Below are 26071 nucleotides of genomic sequence, written 5' to 3' on the forward strand. Positions count from 1 at the left end.
CAGTGGCATACCCACCAACTGTACCTTTTTGGCAGGTACAGTACCTTTTTTTATGGTCTGTACCGATTTTTGGCTCTCCAAACTTCCATTGAAAGTATAGGAAAAGGGGCATGGCCACATCACTGTACCTGTGGCCACACCTCTTTTCAAATTTGTACCTATTTGTATGTGTAAATTGTTGGAGGGTATGTTGCTGCAGATGCCTATTTTAAGGTGTGGACCTGGAGCGGCAGCTCCATCAGCCCCATTGTTAATCCTGCTCTGGGAACACATAGCAGCCAAAGGGCAGAGCCTCCCATTGGATGTAACCTGTGTGGGAGGGCGTTTCTCGCCCAATCAGCTGTGTACTAGGTGTGATAGACCTGCTGCTAACCCAACGAGAGCTCCTAGCCATGGCCAGCGTTATCCACACAGTCACAGTGTGACAGATCTGGGCTATTATATAGGAGATTGTCATATTAAAGCACTGTTAGATGGATACTCACTATTTTTTCCTGTCCATATTGCCAGTGTGGGTGGCGGTGGTCCCTTTCATTCCTCAGGGACACTGGTGCGGTTCGCACGCTGCTCTGCCAGCAGTAGTGGAGCAGCGTGTGCACCGCACTAGTGTTCCTGAGGACTGGAGGGGATCACCGCCACCCACACTGGCAATATGGATAGGAAAAAAGAGTGAGTATCCCTCTAATAGTGCTTTAAAATGACACCCTTGGCATAGAATCTAAGTTTTTTTAAGTGATGAGCGGGTTCAGAGCTCTGAGATCCGAATCCCCCTGAACTTCACGATCGGAGTCCGGCTCGGTACTTCCCACCAGACTTGGATCCCAGATCGAGGAAAAACGTCATCATCCCGCTGTCGGATCTCTCGGGTTTTGGATTCTATATAAGGAGCAGTGTGTCGCTGCCATTTTCACTCTGGACTTGGAGAGTGAGGGAGACAGGCCTCTGTCTGTCTGTGGGTAGCGTCCAGGGTTCTGCTGTCTTGTGCTGTTCTGGGGTGGTGTCCTGTGGTGGTGTACTGTGCTGTTCTAGGGTGCTGCTTTCCTGTGCTGTACAGGAGTGCTGTTCTTGGGTGCTGCCCTGTACTGTTAGGGGTGCTGCTGACCTGTGGTGTGCAGGGGTGCTGTTCTGGAGTGTCCTGTGCTTTTTGGGGTTCTGTACAGTGGCATTGCAGTCCTCTGCTGTACAAGGACACTGTTCTGTGTGATGTAAAAATAAAGGTACAGTGTCCTGTGTCCTGTAAAAATAAAGGTACACTGTCCTGTGTGCTGTAAAAATAAAGGGGCACCATTCTGTGTGCTGTAAAAATAAAGGGGCACTTTTCAGTGTGCTGTAAAAATAAAGGGGCACTGTTCTGTTTGCTGTAAAAATAAAGGGACATCGTTCTGTGTGCTGTAAAAATACAGGGGTGCTGTAAAAATAAAGAAACGCCATGGCCTTGTCTTGTATGCTGTAAAAATACAGGGGTGCTGTAAAAAATAAGATTTTACTCACCGGTAAATCTATTTCTCGTAGTCCGTAGTGGATGCTGGGTACTCCGTAAGGACCATGGGGAATAGACGGGCTCCGCAGGAGACTGGGCACTCTAAAGAAAAGATTAGGTACTACATCTGGTGTGCACTGGCTCCTCCCTCTATGCCCCTCCTCCAGACCTTAGTTAGGGAAACTGTGCCCGGAAGAGCTGACATTACTAGGAAAGGATTTTGGAATCCAGGGTAAGACTCATACCAGCCACACCAATCACACCGTACAACTTGTGATAATTATACCCAGTTAACAGTATGAACAACAACTGAGCCTCATTAAACTGATGGCTCAGAACAAAAAACCCTATAGTTAAGCAATAACTATATACAAGTATTGCAGAATTCCGCACTTGGGACGGGCTCCCAGCATCCACTACGGACTACGAGAAATAGATTTACCGGTGAGTAAAATCTTATTTTCTCTGACGTCCTAGTGGATGCTGGGTACTCCGTAAGGACCATGGGGATTATACCAAAGCTCCCAAACGGGCGGGAGAGTGCGGATGACTCTGCAGCACCGAATGAGCAAACTCAAGGTCCTCCTCAGCCAGGGTATCAAACTTGTAGAATTTTGCAAACGTGTTTGATCCCGACCAGGTAGCAGCTCGGCAAAGTTATAAAGCCGAGACCCCTCGGGCAGCCGCCCAAGAAGAGCCCACCTTCCTCGTGGAATGGGCTTTGACTGATTTAGGATGCGGCAGTCCAGCCGCAGAATGTGCAAGTTGAATCGTGCAACAGATGCAGCGAGCAATAGTCTGCTTAGAAGCAGGAGCACCCAGCTTGTTGGGTGCATGCAGGATAAACAGCGAGTCAGTTTTTCTGACTCTAGCCGTCCTGGAAACATAGATTTTCAGGGCCTGGACTACGTCCAGTAACTTGGAAGCCTCCAAGTCCCGAGTAGCCGCAGGCACCACAATAGGTTGGTTCAAATGAAACGCTGATACCACCTTAGGGAGAAATTGGGGACGAGTCCTCAATTCTGCCCTGTCCATATGGAAGATCAGATAGGGGCTTTTGCATGACAAAGCCGCCAATTCTGACACACGCCTAGCCGAAGCCAAGGCCAAAAGCATGACCACTTTCCACGTGAGATATTTCAACTCCACGGTCTGAAGTGGCTCAAACCAATGTGATTTTAGGAAATCCAACACCACGTTGAGATCCCAAGGTGCCACTGGGGGCACAAAAGGGGGCTGAATATGCAGCACTCCCTTAACAAACGTCTGAACTTCAGGCAGTGAAGCCAGTTCTTTTTGAAAGAAAATAGACAGGGCCGAAATCTGGACTTTAATGGATCCCAATTTTAGGCCCATAGTCACTCCTGACCGTAGGAAGTGCAGAAATCGACCCAGCTGAAATTCTTCTGTTGAGGCCTTCATAGCCTCACACCAAGCAACATATTTTCGCCATATGCGGTGATAATGTTTTGCTGTCACATCCTTCCTAGCTTTTATCAGCGTAGGAATGACTTCAACCGGCATGCCCTTTTCCATCAGGATCCGGCGTTCAACCGCCATGCCGTCAAACGCAGCCGCGGTAAGTCTTGGAACAGACAGGGCCCCTGTTGTAGCAGGTCCTGTCTGAGAGGCAGAGGCCAAGGGTCCTCTGAGATAATTTCTTGTAGTTCCGGGTACCAAGTCCTTCTTGGCCAATCCGGAACGATGAGTATAGTTCTTACTCCTCTCTTTCTAATTATCCTCAGTACCTTTGGTATGAGAGGAAGAGGAGGGAACACATAAACCGACAGGTACACCCACGGTGTCACTAGAGCGTCCACAGCTATCGCCTGAGGGTCCCTTGACCTGGCGCAATATCTTTTTAGCTTTTTGTTGAGGCGGGACACCATCATGTCCACCTGTGGCCTTTCCCAACGATTTACAATCAGCTGGAAGACTTCTGGATGAAGTCCCCACTCTCCCGGGTGGAAGTCGTGCCTGCTGAGGAAGTCTGCTTCCCAGTTGTCCACTCCCGGAATGAACACTGCTGACAGTGCTATCACGTGATTTTCCGCCCATCGGAGAATCCTTGTGGCTTCTGCCATCGCCATCCTGCTTCTTGTGCCGCCCTGTCGGTTTACATGGGCGACCACCGTGATGTTGTCTGACTGAATCAGCACCGGCTGGTTTTGAAGCAGGGGTTTTGCCTGACTTAGGGCATTGTAAATGGCCCTTAGTTCCAGAATGTTTATGTGTAGGGAAGCTTCCTGACTCGACCATTGTCCTTGGAAGTTTCTTCCCTGAGTGACTGCCCCCCAACCTCGGAGGCTTGCATCCGTGGTCACCAGGACCCAGTCCTGTATGCCGAATCTTCGGCCCTCGAGTAGATGAGCACTCTACAGCCACCACAGCAGAGACACCCTGGCCCTCGGGGACAGGGTGATCAGCCGATGCATCTGAAGATGCGATCCGGACCACTTGTCTAACAGATCCCACTGAAAGATCCGTGCATGGAACCTGCCGAATGGAATTGCCTCGTAAGAAGCTACCATCTTTCCCAGGACTCGCGTGCAGTGATGCACCGACACCTGTTTTGGTTTTAGGAGGTCTCTGACCAGAGATGACAACTCCTTGGCTTTCTCCTCCGGGAGAAACACCTTCTTCTGTTCTGTGTCCAGAATCATACCCAGGAACAGCAGACGCGTCGTAGGAACCAGCTGCGACTTCGGGAAATTCAGAATCCAGCCGTGCTGTTGTAGTACTTCCTGAGATAGTGCTACTCCGACCAACAACTGCTCCCTGGACCTCGCCTTTATAAGGAGATCGTCCAAGTACGGGATAATTATAACTCCCTTCTTTCGAAGGAGTATCATCATTTCGGCCATTACTTTGGTAAATACCCTCGGTGCCGTGGACAGACCAAACGGCAACGTCTGGAATTGGTAATGGCAGTCCTGTACCACAAAACGGAGGTACACCTGGTGAGGTGGGTAAATGGGGACATGTAGGTAAGCATCCTTGATGTCCAGTGATACCATGTAATCCCCCTCTTCCAGGCTTGCAATAACCGCCCTGAGTGATTCCATTTTGAACTTGAACTTCCTTATATAAGTGTTCAAGGATTTCAAATTTAGAATGGGTCTCACCGAATCGTCTGGTTTCGGTACCACAAACATTGTGGAATAGTAACCCCGTCCCTGTTGAAGGAGGGGAACTTTTATTATCACCTGCTGGAGGTACAGCTTGTGAATTGCCGCCAGTACTACCTCTCTGTCCTGGGGAGTAGCTGGCAAGGCTGATTTGAGGTAACGGCGAGGGGGAGACGTCTCGAACTCCAGCTTGTATCCCTGAGATACCACTTGTAGAACCCAGAGATCCACCTGTGAGCGAACCCACTGGTCGCTGAAGTTCCGGAGATGGGCCCCCACCGCACCTGGCTCCACATGTGGAGCCCCAGCGTCATGCGGTGGACTTAGTGGAAGCAGGGGAGGATTTTTGTTCCTGGGAACTGGCTGTATGGTGCAGCTTTTTCCCTCTACCCCTGCCTCTGGGCAGAAAGGACGCGCCTCTAACCCGCTTGCCTTTCTGAGGCCGAAAGGACTGTACTTGATAATACGGTGCTTTCTTAGGCTGTGAGGGAACCTGAGGTAAAAAAGTCGACTTCCCAGCTGTTGCTGTGGATACGAGGTCCGAAAGACCGTCCCCAAACAATTCCTCTTATAAGGCAAAATTTCCATGTGCCTTTTAGAATCAGCATCACCCGTCCACTGCCGAGTCCATAATACTCTCCTGGCAGAAATGGACATCGCATTAATTCTAGATGCCAGCCGGCAAATGTCCCTCTGTGCATCTCTCATATATAAGACTACGTCTTTAATATGCTCTATGGTTAGCAATATAGTGTCCCTGTCAAGGGAATCAATGTTGAAAAATGGGAAGAAAAAAGAAGGCTCTTGTGTGGGCGCACTCTTGTAGAAGAAGTAAATTTGATATAATAATTGAGATGGAATATTTAAAACATAACTTTTATTGACATTCTTATGATATAGAGTTCTTCCCTGAGATCTGTCCTTCAAAATGCAAGATAGAAAGCATCTTTGTAAATAAAATGTTCTGGTCTCTTATTGGTAAAGAGTGTGTGGAAGGGTTGTAGACATTAAATGGTCATACCCCCATTCCCCTTGACCAGTACAGAATTGCTGTATTAATGGAACCACAGGGTGGTCAAGACACAATGATATATAGGGCTATGCTCTTTGGCTATAAGAGATTAGGGTAATGATCAGAAGTCACTCCTCTAAAAGCGATACAGAGAATTAGCATACACATATCAAGATTCTAGAAAATGAAAAATAGAAAATAATGAACATCACGAAAACAGTGCCAATGACCATTATATTTTAAACACCGAGATGGGAAAATAGGATTTAGAGATTGCTGAATAAAAAAAATTGGTGATACTGCTGTTGGTGTTGATATCGCATAAGTGAGGAAAATCCTGCTCTACAACACCAGGTATTCGCAGGTGGTCTCCCTTCCTGATACTGACCTGGCCCAACGCTGTTTAGCTTCCAAGATCAGACGAGATCGGGCGCTGGCAGCGTGGTATGGTAGTAGAGAATTTTATGTGAACACCAATGAGAGTGCACCTATTTAAGAATGCTGAAATTTTAGAGAGACCGACAGTAAAGTGATAGAGAAAGAATCGTGGAAATATGTGGATCTGCTTTCCACGTTAGACCCGATTCCAAAATTCCCACTCACGTGGTGCAATGTTCCGGGAATCGTGAATGAGAGTCCACGAAATTGGTGATCTCGGGAAGATGAGGTTGTCAGGATTGGCACTGTTGATTGCAATCAAAGAAATCCCTGACTGCTACGTATGTTGTGGTTTGTCCAAACAAATAATTAATAGTAATGGATACTAGATGCAAAAAATGGATATGAAGTCACACTAGTAGCAAAATTGTTTGAATCTAGAATAGAGGTTTAGAATCTATCAAATTACATACTGAAATGTCAAATCCAACATAACTGACAAATATGAGAGGTATGCTATTCATATTCATATGTCAGTTGCTGAGGAGACAGAAGCGAGAAGAAGAAACATTTGAATCCAAAATAACAGGCAAAATTGATATGTATCTGTTAATCATGTGCATTAACTAATGAATCTTAGGATATTTGCCGCTTGACCTCAGACAAGGTGCTAAGTGCTTGATAAATCTGAGAGGTATATGCTATTCATGTTCATATATCAATTGCTGAGGAGACAGAAGTAAAAAGCAAGAAGAAAAAACATTGAAGAATAACAAGCAAAAGTAATAGGTATATGTTAATCATATGCATTAACTAATGAATCTTTGGATATTTGCAGCTTAACCTCAGACAAGATGCTAAATGCTTGGAATGCTATAAGGACCCCTGAAAAGTTGCCACCGTGATACACATTGAATGTGGAATAATTCAGGCAGTTCTGCCTGGGTTTGCAGTGGAAGTTGCTATCCGTGGCATACAGCCACAAGATAGTGGGGCTTACGGTTTCACCAGGGAGATGAGAGAGCCATGGAGAGCAAGCAGATAAATGAGGCTGATGCCAAGATGAGGTTGTGTCGACGAGACCCCTTTGCTGGATGCGGAAAACGCATGGCGCAGATCAAAAAATATGAAAGACCATCTAGTGCACAGCCATCTGATTTCCTCAAACACAAAAAAACCTTCTATCACAGGTTCCTTCCCTTGCGGACATTGCAAATCATGCCCTCAGATCCTGCAAACCAACACGGTCACTGACAGGTTTGACCAGTTGGTCAAGTTACAACACTTTTTTAACTGTAATACGCAGGCTGTGATATATTGCATAACTTGTGAGTGTAATCTAAAGTATGTAGGCATGACTACACGCAAATGGAAGGAAAGAATATTAGAACACCTGGGAAACATCCGCAATGCCTCCAGAGATCTCAAACGAATGAAACAGCTTACATCAGTAGCGAGACATTTCAATTCTGTCCACAAAGGATCCATCAAAGGTTTCAAGACCTTCTGCTTAGATCGGATACATCTTGGAATACGGGGAGGAGACATAACCAAAGAACTATTCAAAAAGGAGAGTGAATGGATCTTTCGTCTAAACAGCCTGAAACCTTTCGGTCTTAATGAAACCATCAATTATGGAGTTTTTCTGTAAAAAATGTCTCACCTGTTTTTCACTTGTCATTTATATATTTTTAGATAAATAACAACATTTAAATTTTTTTGATTTTAATAGTTTACCCTCACACATGCATATTTGCCCTTTTGTGCAATCGCATGTATATATGGTTACCTTTCAATGTACCAACAATGGATACGCTGACACTATGTCACATCTCCTTCTCAGCAATTCTTCACAATCATTCACTACCCACCATTTCCCCCCCACTGCTTCATCCTCACCCCAGGTCCTCCAGCACACCCCCTAATATTTCCCAACCCCCCTTGTCTCTACATGCACTACTTTTTCCCTCCCCCGCTTTTCACTAACAACAGTCCACCCATCCCCACCACCCCCAACCATTAACACCCCCCGCATAACACACTAGCTCCCAACTAATTATTCTCCATCCCTTCTTTCCCACCTTTCACCTTCCCCTCCTCTCAAACCCAAACACCCCCCAAAACCCCCTCCCCCCCCGCCCCCAACATTTCATTTCTCTCCCCTACCACCCCATTCATCCCTCCATTTCTCCCATTTTCCCCCACCTACTTCCTCCTTTCCATCATCCATCCTCACTCCCAGTCCACCCCACTCCTGTTCACTGTCACCACTCTCCATCTTACCAGCCCCTTTCCATACCTCCCCCTCTCCCCTCCCATCACCACACCTGTTCCATTCCCCCTTCCTTCTAGGTACCCACATCTTTTATCCTATTCCCCCACACACTTCCCCCTTTCCCTATTGCCGTTCCAACAATAATCCAGGCATGCCTTTCATCTATCCACCCATCCATTTCAATGCATTTGGTCTATTTTGCCAACATCAACAAACCGCTATCCTCCTTATCAAGTTCTGTTTAATATTCACTATAACAGCAACAAGTGCCAATTTTTTCAAGTCACATCATTCCCACTTCCAAGATGGCGTCCACGATATCGCGATCTTTTAATCACCTATATCCAACCCTCCGCTCCCTTTTGCTCGTCTCAGACATACCTTTCTCACTCTAACAACCTCTATCCCCCTGTCAAGTCTTATATTTCTCCTAGATTCATGTTGTATCTCATTTCTATCATATTGCCACCTTACTTTACAGCCAAGCAATTTAATTCTATTAACCCGAGTATGTGCCATCAACTTATGTCACATTATTCCCACATCCAAAATGGCGTCCGCGATCTCGCGATTTTTGATTACCTTCAGTCCTCCGGATTTGTCGTCATAGCGTCGCTACCGCGGTCTCTTAGCAACCGCTCACACGGGCAGTAATTACAACTGTCATCCGACACCTCCTGATTGGTCAGTCTGACCTTCTGCTGACATAAAAGCCCGCTCCCCACACCGGACCATACAGAACCCGGAAGTGAACAAGCCTTAGGGCGAAACGCGTTTTCCGCATCCAGCAAAGGGGTCTCGTCGACACAACCTCATCTTGGCATCAGCCTCATTTATCTGCTTGCTCTCCATGGCTCTCTCATCTCCCTGGTGAAACCGTAAGCCCCACTATCTTGTGGCTGTATGCCACGGATAGCAACTTCCACTGCAAACCCAGGCAGAACTGCCTGAATTATTCCACATTCAATGTGTATCACGGTGGCAACTTTTCAGGGGTCCTTATAGCATACCAAGCATTTAGCATCTTGTCTGAGGTTAAGCTGCAAATATCCAAAGATTCATTAGTTAATGCATATGATTAACATATACCTATTACTTTTGCTTGTTATTCTTCAATGTTTTTTCTTCTTGCTTTTTACTTCTGTCTCCTCAGCAATTGATATATGAACATGAATAGCATATACCTCTCAGATTTATCAAGCACTTAGCACCTTGTCTGAGGTCAAGCGGCAAATATCCTAAGATTCATTAGTTAATGCACATGATTAACAGATACATATCAATTTTGCCTGTTATTTTGGATTCAAATGTTTCTTCTTCTCGCTTCTGTCTCCTCAGCAACTGACATATGAATATGAATAGCATACCTCTCATATTTGTCAGTTATGTTGGATTTGACATTTCAGTATGTAATTTGATAGATTCTAAACCTCTATTCTAGATTCAAACAATTTTGCTACTAGTGTGACTTCATATCCATTTTTTGCATCTAGTATCCATTACTATTAATTATTTGTTTGGACAAACCACAACATACGTAGCAGTCAGGGATTTCTTTGATTGCAATCAACAGTGCCAATCCTGACAACCTCATCTTCCCGAGATCACCAATTTCGTGGACTCTCATTCACGATTCCCGGAACATTGCACCACGTGAGTGGGAATTTTGGAATCGGGTCTAACGTGGAAAGCAGATCCACATATTTCCACAATTCTTTCTCTATCACTTTACTGTCGGTCTCTCTAAAATTTCAGCATTCTTAAATAGGTGCACTCTCATTGGTGTTCACATAAAATTCTCTACTACCATACCACGCTGCCAGCGCCCGATCTCGTCTGATCTTGGAAGCTAAACAGCGTTGGGCCAGGTCAGTATCAGGAAGGGAGACCACCTGCGAATACCTGGTGTTGTAGAGCAGGATTTTCCTCACTTATGCGATATCAACACCAACAGCAGTATCACCAATTTTTTCTATTCAGCAATCTCTAAATCCTATTTTCCCATCTCGGTGTTTAAAATATAATGGTCATTGGCACTGTTTTCGTGATGTTCATTATTTTCTATTTTTCATTTTCTAGAATCTTGATATGTGTATGCTAATTCTCTGTATCGCTTTTAGAGGAGTGACTTCTGATCATTACCCTAATCTCTTATAGCCAAAGAGCATAGCCCTATATATCATTGTGTCTTGACCACCCTGTGGTTCCATTAATACAGCAATTCTGTACTGGTCAAGGGGAATGGGGGTATGACCATTTAATGTCTACAACCCTTCCACACACTCTTTACCAATAAGAGACCAGAACATTTTATTTACAAAGATGCTTTCTATCTTGCATTTTGAAGGACAGATCTCAGGGAAGAACTCTATATCATAAGAATGTCAATAAAAGTTATGTTTTAAATATTCCATCTCAATTATTATATCAAATTTACTTCTTCTACAAGAGTGCGCCCACACAAGAGCCTTCTTTTTTCTTCCCATTTTTCAAAGTTTGCATACTTTCTGGCTCTGGGTGCACCACCAATTAGGACAGCATAACATTTATACGTATATATTTATATACTTATTACTAAAAGGGCTAATTTTGCCGCTTCTCTCCCTTATTTGTTAAGGGTAACATACTGTCCAAATTTGGTTTCTTTTTCCTAATTCCATTATCATTCCTATTTAATAAATCCGGTGCCGGATCGCCCTGGGCTTCCGTATAGTATCTTCTACTGTTGCAAAAACAGTCTCTGATCCTTTGGCACGGACTTTCATTACTACCTTACTCTATGATAACTTCTTCCTTCCCGGATCTGTCTATTTTAGCAGTAACATTCTCTTTCATTTCTTTACGTTAGTAGGCCTTTATTATGACCACTTTTTCACTTAAAGCGGAGCTAACAAAACGACAAAACCCGGAGACTTTTGGTGATCCCTTCTCAGAAAACTTTGAAGAATCCCCCATTGACTCTGATTGGAAGACTACTTTCACAAGATTACAAAAAAGTTTGCAGAAAAGGACTCGCCTATCGTGGGACGTCACCACATTACAAAATTACATTAAACACAAGATCGTGCCCCGAGGGTTAAGACCCAAAATATTCCCCTCTTTTCCACTTGCTACGGAGAATTTGAAGACCGAGTGGGAGGCAGCACTCTTGAAGTGCTCCCACGAATTATTACATCTTTTGGTCAAACATGACACACTACTCATAGATCAAGTGGAAAAAGAAATAGATGAATTGGGTCATAACTTGGAAATTTGGGAAAAAGATTTGTCTTTTCAGACAGCTTTTGAGAAACATCAAAAAGAATTAAAACTTTATGAACAAACAATAGTAGATCGGAAGCGGAATAAATTTATCAGGGACAAACGAGATTTCTCACGTGGGGACATTTTCAGGTGGAATCCCATACCCCAGAGCAGGAATCGAAGACAGAGGGACGACCCGACTTTTTCAGAATTCGAATCCTCTAATAGTGGAGATTCATCCAGTGAGACTTCAGACAACGCCAGATTCTATCAGGGAGAAGGAGATTTTTCTCCACGTTTTTTAGGCCAGGGTTCGAAACAAAGAGGTCGGGACAAAAATCAAGGAAAACCCGGCGGGGGGGAAAGAAGAGGCGACAGACGCAACCCCGATTGGGATACATCGAAGACCACCCGGTATCCGGCCCGACAGAGGAAGACCTTGCGATAACCCACCCGACTTCACCCTCCTTACAGGTCATCAATCTATCTGATAGACCTCTTTCACCTGTACATATGGATGTTTTGGCCAAAGGCCTTTCTTTCTCACCCTCTAGATCATTCAACAGATTCTCCTGGGAGAAAGATCTCAGATTATTTGGCAGAAAACTCCTTCTAAAAAAGTTTTTTGCAAAACACCGTGCAACACAAGATAGTGATAGTAGTACAGATTTATCCCCTGATGATCTTCAAGCAGTCCAAGCCCTGGAGGACCTATTATTGGAATCAAACATACAAGACAGCATTCCCTGCCGACCCAAATGTAAACCCAAGTCCTCATTTTTCCCACCCGATAACACCAGCCCGGAAATTAGGGTTTTTCTCAACAGGGTGTCAAAAGAATTTGACGATATTTACGTCCGAATCAAAACTGCCCATCAATATCCATCTAGAAATCTCAACTTCCAAGAAAGGAAAGCATTACGTGAGATGGAAACATGGCGAGACGTAATTATAAAACCTTCGGACAAGGGTGGCAACATTGTTCTATGGCCGTTACAAATGTATATCACGGAAGCACATAGACAATTGTTCAACCCCCTTTGTTATCAAAAACTTCTCAACGACCCCACCAAAAGGTTCCAAAAAGCCTATACCTCTTTGATACAAGAGGCTGCCACACAGGGAACCATCACAAAACAAGAAGCAGCATATCTGACTGTCCAAAATCCGAGAACTCCAACTTTCTATCTTCTGCCGAAGATTCATAAAGACACCCAGCAGCCACCTGGCAGACCGATAATGTCGGGCAATGGAGGCCTTTTGGAGCAGCCGAGTCGATTTTTGGATTTACACCTACGTGATTTTGTCCTTGACTTACCATCTTATTTACAAGACACTGCCGATCTATTGCGAAAAATTCACGACATCCATTTTGAGAATGACTTTCTTCTAGTGACCTTAGATGTTGAGGCACTTTACTCTAGCATCAACCATCATCAAGGTTTGTCAGCAGTCAAATTCTTTTTAGACCAAATTGGCACCAATGACTTCTCTGATTTTCTTTTACAGTTACTCACTTTTGTTCTCTCCAAAAATTATTTCGTTTTTCAAGACCAATTTTTCTTACAAATTAGGGGAACTGCTATGGGTGCAGCATGTGCACCTACATATGCAAATCTCTTTCTAGGGTGGTGGGAGCACTTCCACGTGTTCAACACCCGTAATGAAAAATATACCACACATATAATACTGTGGTTGAGATACATCGATGATGTCTTCTTGATTTGGAATGGAAATAAGAGCCTGCTCATGGAGTTCATTCAGATCCTCAATCAAAATGATCTTAACATTACCCTGACTCATTTCATCAGCCCTGTAAGGGTACCATTCTTAGATCTTAGTATCTACAAATCCCATGCAGGCTTCCTAGAAACGGAATTATTTCGTAAGGAGACTGCAACTAACAGTCTCCTTCACCAAACAAGCTCTCATTTTCCGCCCACCGTGGAAAACATCCCCAAAGGGGAATATTTACGCCTGAGACGTAACTGCTCAGAAGACTCTACTTTCAAAACCAAGAGTTTGGAACTCACTAACCGTCTCCTGGATAGAGGCTACAGCAGACGCTCACTCAAACGGGCATACACTGCCACTGCAGCAACCAAGAGAGAGAATTTGATTTTTGGAAAGAAATGCAAGAGTACTGAGCAGGAAGATACCATTCGCTTCATTGGGACTTTCTGTCCTGAATGGAGGAAGCTGAAGGGAGCTATAACCAGACATCTTCCCATCTTACAACTGGACCCAGATTTGGCACCTCTTTTTGACTCTCCACTACAAATGAGCTGGCGCAGATCAAAAAATATGAAAGACCATCTAGTGCACAGCCATCTGATTTCCTCAAACACAAAAAAACCTTCTATCACAGGTTCCTTCCCTTGCGGACATTGCAAATCATGCCCTCAGATCCTGCAAACCAACACGGTCACTGACAGGTTTGACCAGTTAGGCAAGTTACAACACTTTTTTAACTGTAATACGCAGGCTGTGATATATTGCATAACTTGTGAGTGTAATCTAAAGTATGTAGGCATGACTACACGCAAATGGAAGGAAAGAATATTAGAACACCTGGGAAACATCCGCAATGCCTCCAGAGATCTCAAACGAATGAAACAGCTTACATCAGTAGCGAGACATTTCAATTCTGTCCACAAAGGATCCATCAAAGGTTTCAAGACCTTCTGCTTAGATCGGATACATCTTGGAATACGGGGAGGAGATATAACCAAAGAACTATTCAAAAAGGAGAGTGAATGGATCTTTCGTCTAAACAGCCTGAAACCTTTCGGTCTTAATGAAACCATCAATTATGGAGTTTTTCTGTAAAAAATGTCTCACCTGTTTTTCACTTGTCATTTATATATTTTTAGATAAATAACAACATTTAAATTTTTTTGATTTTAATAGTTTACCCTCACACATGCATATTTGCCCTTTTGTGCAATCGCATGTATATATGGTTACCTTTCAATGTACCAACAATGGATACGCTGACACTATGTCACATCTCCTTCTCAGCAATTCTTCACAATCATTCACTACCCACCATTTCCCCCCCACTGCTTCATCCTCACCCCAGGTCCTCCAGCACAACCCCTAATATTTCCCAACCCCCCTTGTCTCTACATGCACTACTTTTTCCCTCCCCCGCTTTTCACTAACAACAGTCCACCCATCCCCACCACCCCCAACCATTAACACCCCCCGCATAACACACTAGCTCCCAACTAATTATTCTCCATCCCTTCTTTCCCACCTTTCACCTTCCCCTCCTCTCAAACCCAAACACCCCCCTAAACCCCCTCCCCCCCTCCCCCCCCCCCCGCCCCCAACATTTCATTTCTCTCCCCTACCACCCCATTCATCCCTCCATTTCTCCCATTTTCCCCCACCTACTTCCTCCTTTCCATCATCCATCCTCACTCCCAGTCCACCCCACTCCTGTTCACTGTCACCACTCTCCATCTTACCAGCCCCTTTCCATACCTCCCCCTCTCCCCTCCCATCACCACACCTGTTCCATTCCCCCTTCCTTCTAGGTACCCACATCTTTTATCCTATTCCCCCACACACTTCCCCCTTTCCCTATTGCCGTTCCAACAATAATCCAGGCATGCCTTTCATCTATCCACCCATCCATTTCAATGCATTTGGTCTATTTTGCCCACATCAACAAACCGCTATCCTCCTTATCAAGTTCTGTTTAATATTCACTATAACAGCAACAAGTGCCAATTTTTTCAAGTCACATCATTCCCACTTCCAAGATGGCGTCCACGATATCGCGATCTTTTAATCACCTATATCCAACCCTCCGCTCCCTTTTGCTCGTCTCAGACATACCTTTCTCACTCTAACAACCTCTATCCCCCTGTCAAGTCTTATATTTCTCCTAGATTCATGTTGTATCTCATTTCTATCATATTGCCACCTTACTTTACAGCCAAGCAATTTAATTCTATTAACCCGAGTATGTGCCATCAACTTATGTCACATTATTCCCACATCCAAAATGGCGTCCGCGATCTCGCGATTTTTGATTACCTTCAGTCCTCCGGATTTGTCGTCATAGCGTCGCTACCGCGGTCTCTTAGCAACCGCTCACACGGGCAGTAATTACAACTGTCATCCGACACCTCCTGATTGGTCAGTCTGACCTTCTGCTGACATAAAAGCCCGCTCCCCACACCGGACCATACGGAACCCGGAAGTGAACAAGCCTTAGGGCGAAACGCGTTTTCCGCATCCAGCAAAGGGGTCTCGTCGACACAACCTCATCTTGGCATCAGCCTCATTTATCTGCTTGCTCTCCATGGCTCTCTCATCTCCCTGGTGAGACCGTAAGCCCCACTATCTTGTGGCTGTATGCCACGGATAGCAACTTCCACTGCAAACCCAGGCAGAACTGCCTGAATTATTCCACATTCAATGTGTATCACGGTGGCAACTTTTCAGGGGTCCTTATAGCATACCAAGCATTTAGCATCTTGTCTGAGGTTAAGCTGCAAATATCCAAAGATTCATTAGTTAATGCATATGATTAACATATACCTATTACTTTTGCTTGTTATTCTTCAATGTTTTTTCTTCTTGCTTTTTACTTCTGTCTCCTCAGCAATTGATATATGAACATGAATAGCATATACCTCTCAGATTTATCAAGCACTTAGCACCTTTTCTGAGGTCAAGCGGCAAATATCCTAAGATTCATTAGTTAATGCACATGATTAACAGATACATATCAATTTTGCCTGTTATTTTGGATTCAAATGTTTCTTCTTCTCGCTTCTGTCTCCTCAGCAACTGACATATGAATATGAATAGCATACCTCTCATATTTGTCAGTTATGTTGGATTTGACATTTCAGTATGTAATTTGATAGATTCTAAACCTCTATTCTAGATTCAAACAATTTTGCTACTAGTGTGACTTCATATCCATTTTTTGCATCTAGTATCCATTACTATTAATTATTTGTTTGGACAAACCACAACATACGTAGCAGTCAGGGATTTCTTTGATTGCAATCAACAGTGCCAATCCTGACAACCTCATCTTCCCGAGATCACCAATTTCGTGGACTCTCATTCACGATTCCCGGAACATTGCACCACGTGAGTGGGAATTTTGGAATCGGGTCTAACGTGGAAAGCAGATCCACATATTTCCACGATTCTTTCTCTATCACTTTACTGTCGGTCTCTCTAAAATTTCAGCATTCTTAAATAGGTGCACTCTCATTGGTGTTCACATAAAATTCTCTACTACCATACCACGCTGCCAGCGCCCGATCTCGTCTGATCTTGGAAGCTAAACAGCGTTGGGCCAGGTCAGTATCAGGAAGGGAGACCACCTGCGAATACCTGGTGTTGTAGAGCAGGATTTTCCTCACTTATGCGATATCAACACCAACAGCAGTATCACCAATTTTTTCTATTCAGCAATCTCTAAATCCTATTTTCCCATCTCGGTGTTTAAAATATAATGGTCATTGGCACTGTTTTCGTGATGTTCATTATTTTCTATTTTTCATTTTCTAGAATCTTGATATGTGTATGCTAATTCTCTGTATCGCTTTTAGAGGAGTGACTTCTGATCATTACCCTAATCTCTTATAGCCAAAGAGCATAGCCCTATATATCATTGTGTCTTGACCACCCTGTGGTTCCATTAATACAGCAATTCTGTACTGGTCAAGGGGAATGGGGGTATGACCATTTAATGTCTACAACCCTTCCACACACTCTTTACCAATAAGAGACCAGAACATTTTATTTACAAAGATGCTTTCTATCTTGCATTTTGAAGGACAGATCTCAGGGAAGAACTCTATATCATAAGAATGTCAATAAAAGTTATGTTTTAAATATTCCATCTCAATTATTATATCAAATTTACTTCTTCTACAAGAGTGCGCCCACACAAGAGCCTTCTTTTTTCTTCCCATTTTTCAAAGTTTGCATACTTTCTGGCTCTGGGTGCACCACCAATTAGGACAGCATAACATTTATACGTATATATTTATATACTTATTACTAAAAGGGCTAATTTTGCCGCTTCTCTCCCTTATTTGTTAAGGGTAACATACTGTCCAAATTTGGTTTCTTTTTCCTAATTCCATTATCATTCCTATTTAATAAATCCGGTGCCGGATCGCCCTGGGCTTCCGGAAGGGAATCAATGTTATCAGACAGGGAATCAGACCACGCTGCTGCAGCACTGCACATCCATGCTGAAGCAATAGCAGGTCTCAGTATAGTACCTGAGTGTGTATACACAGACTTCAGGATAGCCTCCTGCTTTCTATCTGCAGGCTCCTTTAAGGCGGCCGTATCCTGAGACGGCAGTGCCACCTTTTTTGATAAGCGTGTGAGCGCCTTGTCCACCTTAGGGGATGTCTCCCAGCGTAACCTATCCGTTGGCGGGAAAGGGTACGCCATTAGTAACCGCTTAGAAATTACTAGTTTCTTATCTGGTGAACCCCACGCTTCTTCACACAATTCGTTTAACTCATCAGATGGGGGAAAAGTCACTGGCTGCTTTTTCTCCCCAAACATAATACCCTTTTTTATGGTAACCGGGTTAATGTCAGAAATGTGCAACACATTTTTCATTGCCGTAATCATGCATAGGATGGCCCTAGTGGATTGTATATTTGTCTCATCCTCGTTGACACTGGAGTCAGACTCCGTGTCGACATCTGTGTCTGCCATCTGAGGTAGCGGGCGTTTTTGAGCCCCTGACGGCCTCTGAGATGCCTGGGCAGGCGCGGGCTGAGATGCCGGCTGTCCCAAAGCTGCGTCATCGAACCTTTTATGTAAGGAGTTGACACTGTCGGTTAATACCTTCCACATATCCATCCACTCAGGTGTCGGCCCCGCAGGGGGCGACATCACACTTATCGGCACCTGCTCCGCCTCCACGTAAGCGTCCTCATCAAACATGTCGACACAGCCGTACTGACACACCGCACACACACACAGGGAATGCTCTGACTGAGGACAGGACCCCACAAAGTCCTATGGGGAGACAGAGAGAGAGTATGCCAGCACACATCACAGCGCTATATAAACAGGGATTTACACTAACAAAAGTGAATTTTCCCTATAGCTGCTTAATATACTCAGTTTGCGCCTAAATTTAGTGCCCCCCCTCTCTTTTTTACCCTTTGAGCCTGGAAACTGCAGGGGAGAGCCTGGGGAGCTGTCTTCCAGTGGAGCTGTGAAGAGAAAATGGCGCCGGTGTGCTGAGGGAGATAGCCCCGCCCCCTTCTCGGCGGACTTCTCCCGCTTTTTTATATACTTTTATGGCGGGGGATTATGCACATATACAGTTTATTAGACTGTATTATGTGCTTTTTGCCATGTAAGGTACTCTAATTGCTGCCTAGGGCGCCCCCCCCCCCAGCGCCCTGCACCCATCAGTGACCGGAGTGTGTGGTGTGCATAGGGAGCAATGGCGCACAGCTGCAGTGCTGTGCGCTACCTTAATGAAGACCGAAGTCTTCAGCCGCCGATTTCCTCCGGTTTCTTCCGTCTTCTGGCTCTGCAAGGGGGACGGCGGCGCGGCTCCGGGAACGGACGATCGAGGTCGGGCCCTGTGTTCGATCCCTCTGGAGCTAATGGTGTCCAGTAGCCTAGAAGCACAAGCTAGCTGCAAGCAGGTAGGTTTGCTTCTCTCCCCTAAGTCCCACATAGCAGTGAGTCTGTTGCCAGCAGATCTCACTGAAAATAAAAAACCTAACAAATACTTTTCTTTCTAGGAAGCTCAGGAGAGCCCCTAGTGTGCAACCAGCTCTGGCCGGGCACAGATTCTAACTGAGGTCTGGAGGAGGGGCATAGAGGGAGGAGCCAGTGCACACCAGATGTACTACCTAATCTTTTCTTTAGAGTGCCCAGTCTCCTGCGGAGCCCGTCTATTCCCCATGGTCCTTACGGAGTACCAGGCATCCACTAGGACGTCAGAGAAATAAAGGAACGCTGCGGCCCTGTCCTGTATACTGGAAAAATTAAAGGAGTGCTGTAAAAATAAAGGAACTCTATGGCCCTGTCCTGTATGTGGCAAGGAAAGGTTCATGACTGGTGGTTCAGCTTCTCATGAAGCTGAAAGCCCTACTCCTTCTCGAAAACTTGAGGAAATAACTGTGCGTTCAGAGATATCACAAATTCCCTAGGATTGTCCAAGTGGGTCTGCGGTTGTGATGTCTAGGCCTGACCTTCACAACACCCTATGGGAAGAGGAGGCTTCTACCACCATCTGCAAGTGCTGGGAGGAGCACTGCCAGTCCAGTTGCTGATATTGAGATTGAGGATGTCACTGTAGAAGTACACCAGGATGAGGAGGATATTGGTGTAGCTGGCGCTGAGGAGGAAGTTGACGATCAGGATTCTGATGGTGATGTTGTTTGTTTGAATAAGGCACCAGTGAAGACAGTTGTTGGCCATGGGATGAAAAAGCCCATTGTCATGCCTGGGCAAAATACCAAAAAATCCACCTTTTCGTGTGGAATTAATTTTCTGTGATGATGAAGATGAGGATGTAAACAATGAAGGGGGTGAGGAATCGGAGGATGAGGACGACATCTTGCCTCTGTAGAGCCAGTTTGTGCAAGGAGAGATTAATTGCTTCTTTGCTTGTGGGGGCCCAAACAAACCAATAATTTCAGCCACAGTCGTGTGGCAGACCCTGTTGCTGAAATGATTGGTTTGTTAAGGGTAGGTGGGAGGGCCCAAGGACAATTACATCTTGCACATCTTTTCTTTGTCTGCCACATCATTCCAGGGGTGCTGCCCTATATGGGGTGCTGCCCCTCTGCCGTATCAGTCCAGGGGTGCTGCCCCACTGCAGTTTAAGTCTAGGGGTACTGTTGCCTGTCTACTGTGCTGTGTAATTCTCCAGGGGTGCTGCCTATGCTGTATAAGTGCAGGGGTGTTGCCTTTCTGCTGTATAAGTCCAGGGGTGTTGCCTATCTGCTGTATAAGTCCAGGGGTGTTGCCTATCTGCTGTATAAGTCCAGGGGTGTTGCCTATCTGCTGTATAAGTCCAGAGGTGCTCAGAAGAGACAGAATCATAATCTAGCGGAACGTGACATGGCAACATCTCCTACTTCATTTTCTCTGGCAACTGCCGGAGAACACTAGATTTTCCAAACACACCTATGTCTATACAGTATGTCTGCCATATAATTCCAGGGATGCCCTGTCTGAATCCATTTATCTCTAGTAGATATATCTTCTAGTGTGCCCTGTGTACCCAGCATTAGAGACAGGTTCTTCTCAATTATTTCATGTTAGGGACTAAAATGAATGGCTCCAATTAGTCGTTCATCGTTGGTGCCGGGTCGCTTATACATGCAGGCCAATATGGACAATCTCATCCATATTACCATGCATTGCTATGGGGCCAGGTTATGGGGGGAGTGAAGAAACTTCACTCCCCCCGTCACTTCCTGCCCTGCCGCCGGGTCTCCCATCGGCCGTATCTGCCGTCGGGCAGCTCGGCGGCATATCGCCTTTGTGTAGGGCCCAAAACACAGCCAGCAAGAATGTCCAGACCTACTGTGAAAATGTTTATAGGTTATCAGTTAGGAGTCTGGCATCCTATTTTCTCAGTATACACAGGCAGCGGTGGCTGCTTTTTGCGTACGTCATTTATAATGAGAGACCTTCGACAATAAAATGAAGTAACAGATTGCTCTAGTTTCAGGTTACATAAAAATCTATTGACATGATTGAGTTGAATTTCTAGATGAAATTGGTAATTTCAATTGGTAATGTTATTATTGAAAGGCTCCAAGGAATTGTCTTCAAATATTTTCTAAATGTCTGATCTTCAGAATTTCCAAAACAAGATGATATAGTTACTAAAATGAATGTAAAAGTATGTTACATATTCATTTGTCCATCCATAAAATGTTTACTGGTAAAGTTTGCTCTTTCCCACTTGCTGAGTTTTGTCATACATATTTATCAGAAAGAATGTTTTGATGTCAATTAAATTGTATCATCTCAGTGTATATGTACATGATCATGGGGGTGCAGAATATCTTGTCGGCATTCATTATGCCAGAATGAGAATGTCAACATGATCGTAATATCAACATTGAACATGGTGGCATGTTCATGATGATGACATTAACCATGTAGACATTTAACATGTCGACACTGATGTAATATCAACGTTGTTGAATTTTTAACACTACTGTATGTTTTTAATTCTATTTCTATCTCTGATCCTAAAACTAAATCTAATACTATAACCTTAACCCTATTGGAAATGTTGACATTATGACAGTGTCGACTTTCTGTATGGTATATATGACATATAGCAGCACTGATAATCACATTGGCCCTCATTCCGAGTTGATCGCTCGCTTGCTGCTTTTAGCAGCTGTGCAAACATTAAGCCGCCGCCCTCAGGAAGTGTATCTAAGGTTAGCAGAAGTGCGACCAAAAGGTTAGCAGAACAGTGCTGAAATTTTGTCAAGCAGTTTCAGAGTAGCTACAGACCTACTCTTTCCTTGCGATCACTTCAGTCTGTTTAGTTCCTGCTTTGACGTCATAAACACGCCCTGCGTTTGGCCAGCCACTCCCCCGTTTCCCCAGGCACACCTGCGTTTTTACCTGACACGCCTGCGTTTTTTAGCACACTCCCGGAAAACGGTCAGTTACAACCCAGAAACACCCACTTCCTGTCAATCACTCACCGATCAACAGAGCGACGGAAAAGAGTCACTCGGCCTTGTGTAAAACTGCATAGTTTTTTGTGAAAGTACGTCGCGCGTGCGCACTGCGGCCCGTACGCATGCGCAGAAATGCCAATTTTTAGCCTGATCGCTGTGCTGCTAACAACGGCAGCTAGTGATCAACTCGGCATGACCCCCATTGTTCCCAGGAATCAGAAAAAAAAGTGGGAGCTTATTCCTCCAACCACAAGATTGGCAGAGCTGCTCCCACAATGTAGATCTGGGCTTCTACAAACAATGGAAACTATAAAATGGCAATGTGAACGAACCAGAAACAGCTGCTGGTTTGGAAAATCTTAAAAATATTTATTAATTAAAAAAAAAAAACATGAATACTTTTCATTAATATCACATGCAGCAAATGTAAGTTACACTGGACTATTAATATCACATGCAATAAATGTACGTTACACTGGACTATTAATATCACATGCAGTAAATGTAGGTTACCCTGGACTATTAATACCACATTATTTATTTATTTACATTTTCTTATATTGCGTAGCATATTCCGTTGTGCTTTACAATGGGAAACAACAAAGACAAACTGGGTAATAAAAGACAGACATAGAGGTAGGAAGGCCCTGCTTGCAAGCTTACAATCTATAGGGAATGAGGAAGGATACATAAGGATAGGCACTATCTATAGCATAGTGGTCCCACCAGATAGTAGAGACAGTCCTGATGGAATGTAATTAGATATGAATGCTTCTGAAGGCCATGTGGGCAGTTCAGTAATTTGATAGGCTTGCCTGAAGAGATGAGTTTTCAGGGAACGCTTGAAAGTTTGGAGGCTAGAGGAGAGTCTTATTGTGCGTGGGAGGGCATTCCATAGGGTGTTTGCTGCCCGAAGAAAGTCTTGCAATTGTGGATGGGAGAGAGTAATTCGTGCAGATGAGAGACGCAGGTCTTGTGCAGAGTGGAGAGGTTGAGTTGGGAGATATTTTGAAATAAGTGAAGAGATATATGTTGGTGTAGTTTGGTTAATAGCTTAATATGTGAGTAAAAGTATTTTAAATTGAATACGGTAGAATATGGGCAACCAATGAAGGGACTGACAGAGTGGATCAGCAGAAGATGAACGTCTTGCTTGTAGTGGTGAGAGTCTTTTCTTGGGAAGACCAGTAAAGAGACTATTGCAATAATAATCAATGTGGGAGATAATAATGAGTGCATGGATTAGAGTTTTTGCAGTGTTTTGTGTAAGATATGGTCGTATTTTGGATATGTTTTTTTGGATGCATGTAACATGATATAGAGACAGGTTGAATGTGTGGAACAAAGGACAGTTCAGAGTCAAGGATGAATGCTACACAGGAAAAAAATGCTACACAGGACACCCCCTGAGGTTATAAGAACATTTTTTTCATACACAACGGATGAAAGGGTTCTTCACAGTAAGAGCAGGTTGGATTTGTAATTCTCCACCAGAGATGGTGGACTCACTAAATAAGTTTAAAAATGGTTCAGATAAATTCCTAATTGATAGAAATATCCAAGGTTACAGCATCTAAATAATATAGTACAGGTTGAACTCTATGGACATTTTGTCTTTTTTCAACTTTACCAACTATGTATCTTTGTAATTATGACACCTAGGCAGCGAGCTTGTGGGGTAGGGTAGATTGTCGAGTTGCATGCAGTAAATGTAGGTTATACTAAACAATTAATATCAAATATATAAAACAATATTATCTGTGGCCACAAGATTGCAAAATACATATGCGTCTAGTTGCATGGGTTATTATCAGAAAGTCTGTATAGAACACAATGGTAAATCTGTTTAGGCAGGATGTTAGATGAATCCAAAAACGTTAATACATTTTAGGGAGAGTGTTTTAGGTCTCCACTTTATTAGGTGAACAAATTGGAGTAATGATAAATACCCGCTCTATGTGTCTGTGCACAGTCACTGTTAGGGGGTTCGGTATGATATCCCAGTTGACGGGATGCCCGTGGTCAGATGACTGACACCGGCATGCCGACATTGAAGATCCCGACATCGGAGGTGGTGAGTATTTTCACCACCCACCCTAGCCTAATCCTAACCCTCCAGGGGGTTGCGGCTAGGGCTATACCTTGGGAGAGGCAGCTAGGGCTAACCCTCAGGGGGCAGCAGCTACGGCTATCCACCCCTAGAGCCTGAACCTAACCTTTCTCTTTAGCCTAACCCTAACCCTGTCCTCCTGGGCCTAAACCTAATGGTGACGCCGATACTTACCTTCGGGATGTTGGCTGTCTTCCGGTGACAGCTTCCCGAGTGATGTCGGGAATCCGGCATTGGTCACATGACCACCGGCATCCTGTCCATCGGGATGCTAAACGCAGTGGCGTGAGGTGGGGTGAGGCAGAGCTTTTCCTGTCGTACTAACGATAAAACCAGAGTTTTGACTATATAAAGTATCTAAAGAATTCAAAGAATATATTATAAATATCTTTGTATTATTCTAATAAATTTTATAGTCAAAACCATGGAGCAAAAAGTCTATAACAGGTCTCTATACCTTTTCTGCACATCTCTGATCAAAACTCACCAAATTTCCACCAGTATATACTGCTGCACCTGTGTATAATGTCCACATGTATATATACTGCTGCACCTGTGTATAATGGCCACATGTATGTATACTGCTGCACCTGTTTATAATGTCCACATGTATATATACTGCTGCACCTGTGTATAATGCACACATGTATATACTAGTGATGTGCACCGGAAATTTTTCGGGTTTTGTGTCTTGGTTTTGGATTCGGTTCTGCGGCCGTGTTTTGGATTCGGACGCGTTTTGGCAAAATCTCCCTGAAAATTTTTGGTCGGATTCGGGTGTGTTTTGGATTCGGGTGTTATTTACAAAAAAACATCAAAAACAGCTTAAATCATAGAATTTGGGGGTCATTTTGATCCCATAGTATTATTAACCTCAATAACCATAATTTACACTCATTTCCAGTCTATTCTGAACACCTCACACCTCACAATATTATTTTTAGTCCTAAAATTTGCACCGAGGTCGCTGGATAACTAAGCTAAGCGACCCAAGTGGCCGACACAAACACTTGGCCCATCTAGGAGTGGCACTGCAGTGTCAGACAGGATGGCAGATTAAAAAAATTGTCCCCAAACAGCACATGATGCAAAGAAAAAAAGAGGCGCAATGAGGTAGCTGTGTGACTAAGCTAAGCGACCCAAGTGGCCGACACAAACACCTGGCCCATCTAGGAGTGGCACTGCAGTGTCAGACAGGATGGCAGATTAAAAAAATAGTCCCCAAACAGCACATGATGCAAAGAAAAAAAGAGGAGCAATGAGGTAGCTGTGTGACTAAGCTAAGCGACCCAAGTGGCCGACACAAACACCTGGCCCATCTAGGAGTGGCACTGCAGTGTCAGACAGGATGGCACTTCAAAAAAATAGTCCCCAAACAGCACATGATGCAAAGAAAAAAGAGGCGCAATGAGGTAGCTGTGTGACTAAGCTAAGCGACCCAAGTGGCCGACACAAACACCTGGCCCATCTAGGAGTGGCACTGCAGTGTCAGACAGGATGGCACTTCAAAAAAATAGTCCACAAACTGCACATGATGCAAAGAAAAAAAGAGGCGCAATGAGGTAGCTGTGTGACTAAGCTAAGCGACCCAAGTGGCCGACACAAACACCTGGTCCATCTAGGAGTGGCACTGCAGTGTCAGACAAGATGGCACTTCAAAAAAATAGTCCCCAAACAGCACATGATGCAAAGAAAAAAAGAGGCGCAATGAGGTAGCTGTGTGACTAAGCTAAGCGACCCAAGTGGCCGACACAAACACC

General features: G+C 44.3%; 3 pseudogenes; 2 read left to right on the forward strand and 1 right to left on the reverse strand.

The window, feature by feature from the left end:
* Positions 1-5959: 5959 nt before the first annotated feature.
* LOC134939202 (5S ribosomal RNA) lies at positions 5960-6078 on the reverse strand (annotated as a pseudogene).
* A 3993-nt stretch (positions 6079-10071) lies between these two features.
* LOC134936855 (5S ribosomal RNA) lies at positions 10072-10190 on the forward strand (annotated as a pseudogene).
* Positions 10191-16779: 6589 nt separating this feature from the next.
* LOC134936867 (5S ribosomal RNA) lies at positions 16780-16898 on the forward strand (annotated as a pseudogene).
* Positions 16899-26071: the final 9173 nt, after the last annotated feature.

This window comes from Pseudophryne corroboree, chromosome 6 (genome assembly GCF_028390025.1).
Source record: "Pseudophryne corroboree isolate aPseCor3 chromosome 6, aPseCor3.hap2, whole genome shotgun sequence".
In the NCBI taxonomy this organism is placed as follows: Eukaryota; Metazoa; Chordata; class Amphibia; order Anura; family Myobatrachidae; genus Pseudophryne; species Pseudophryne corroboree.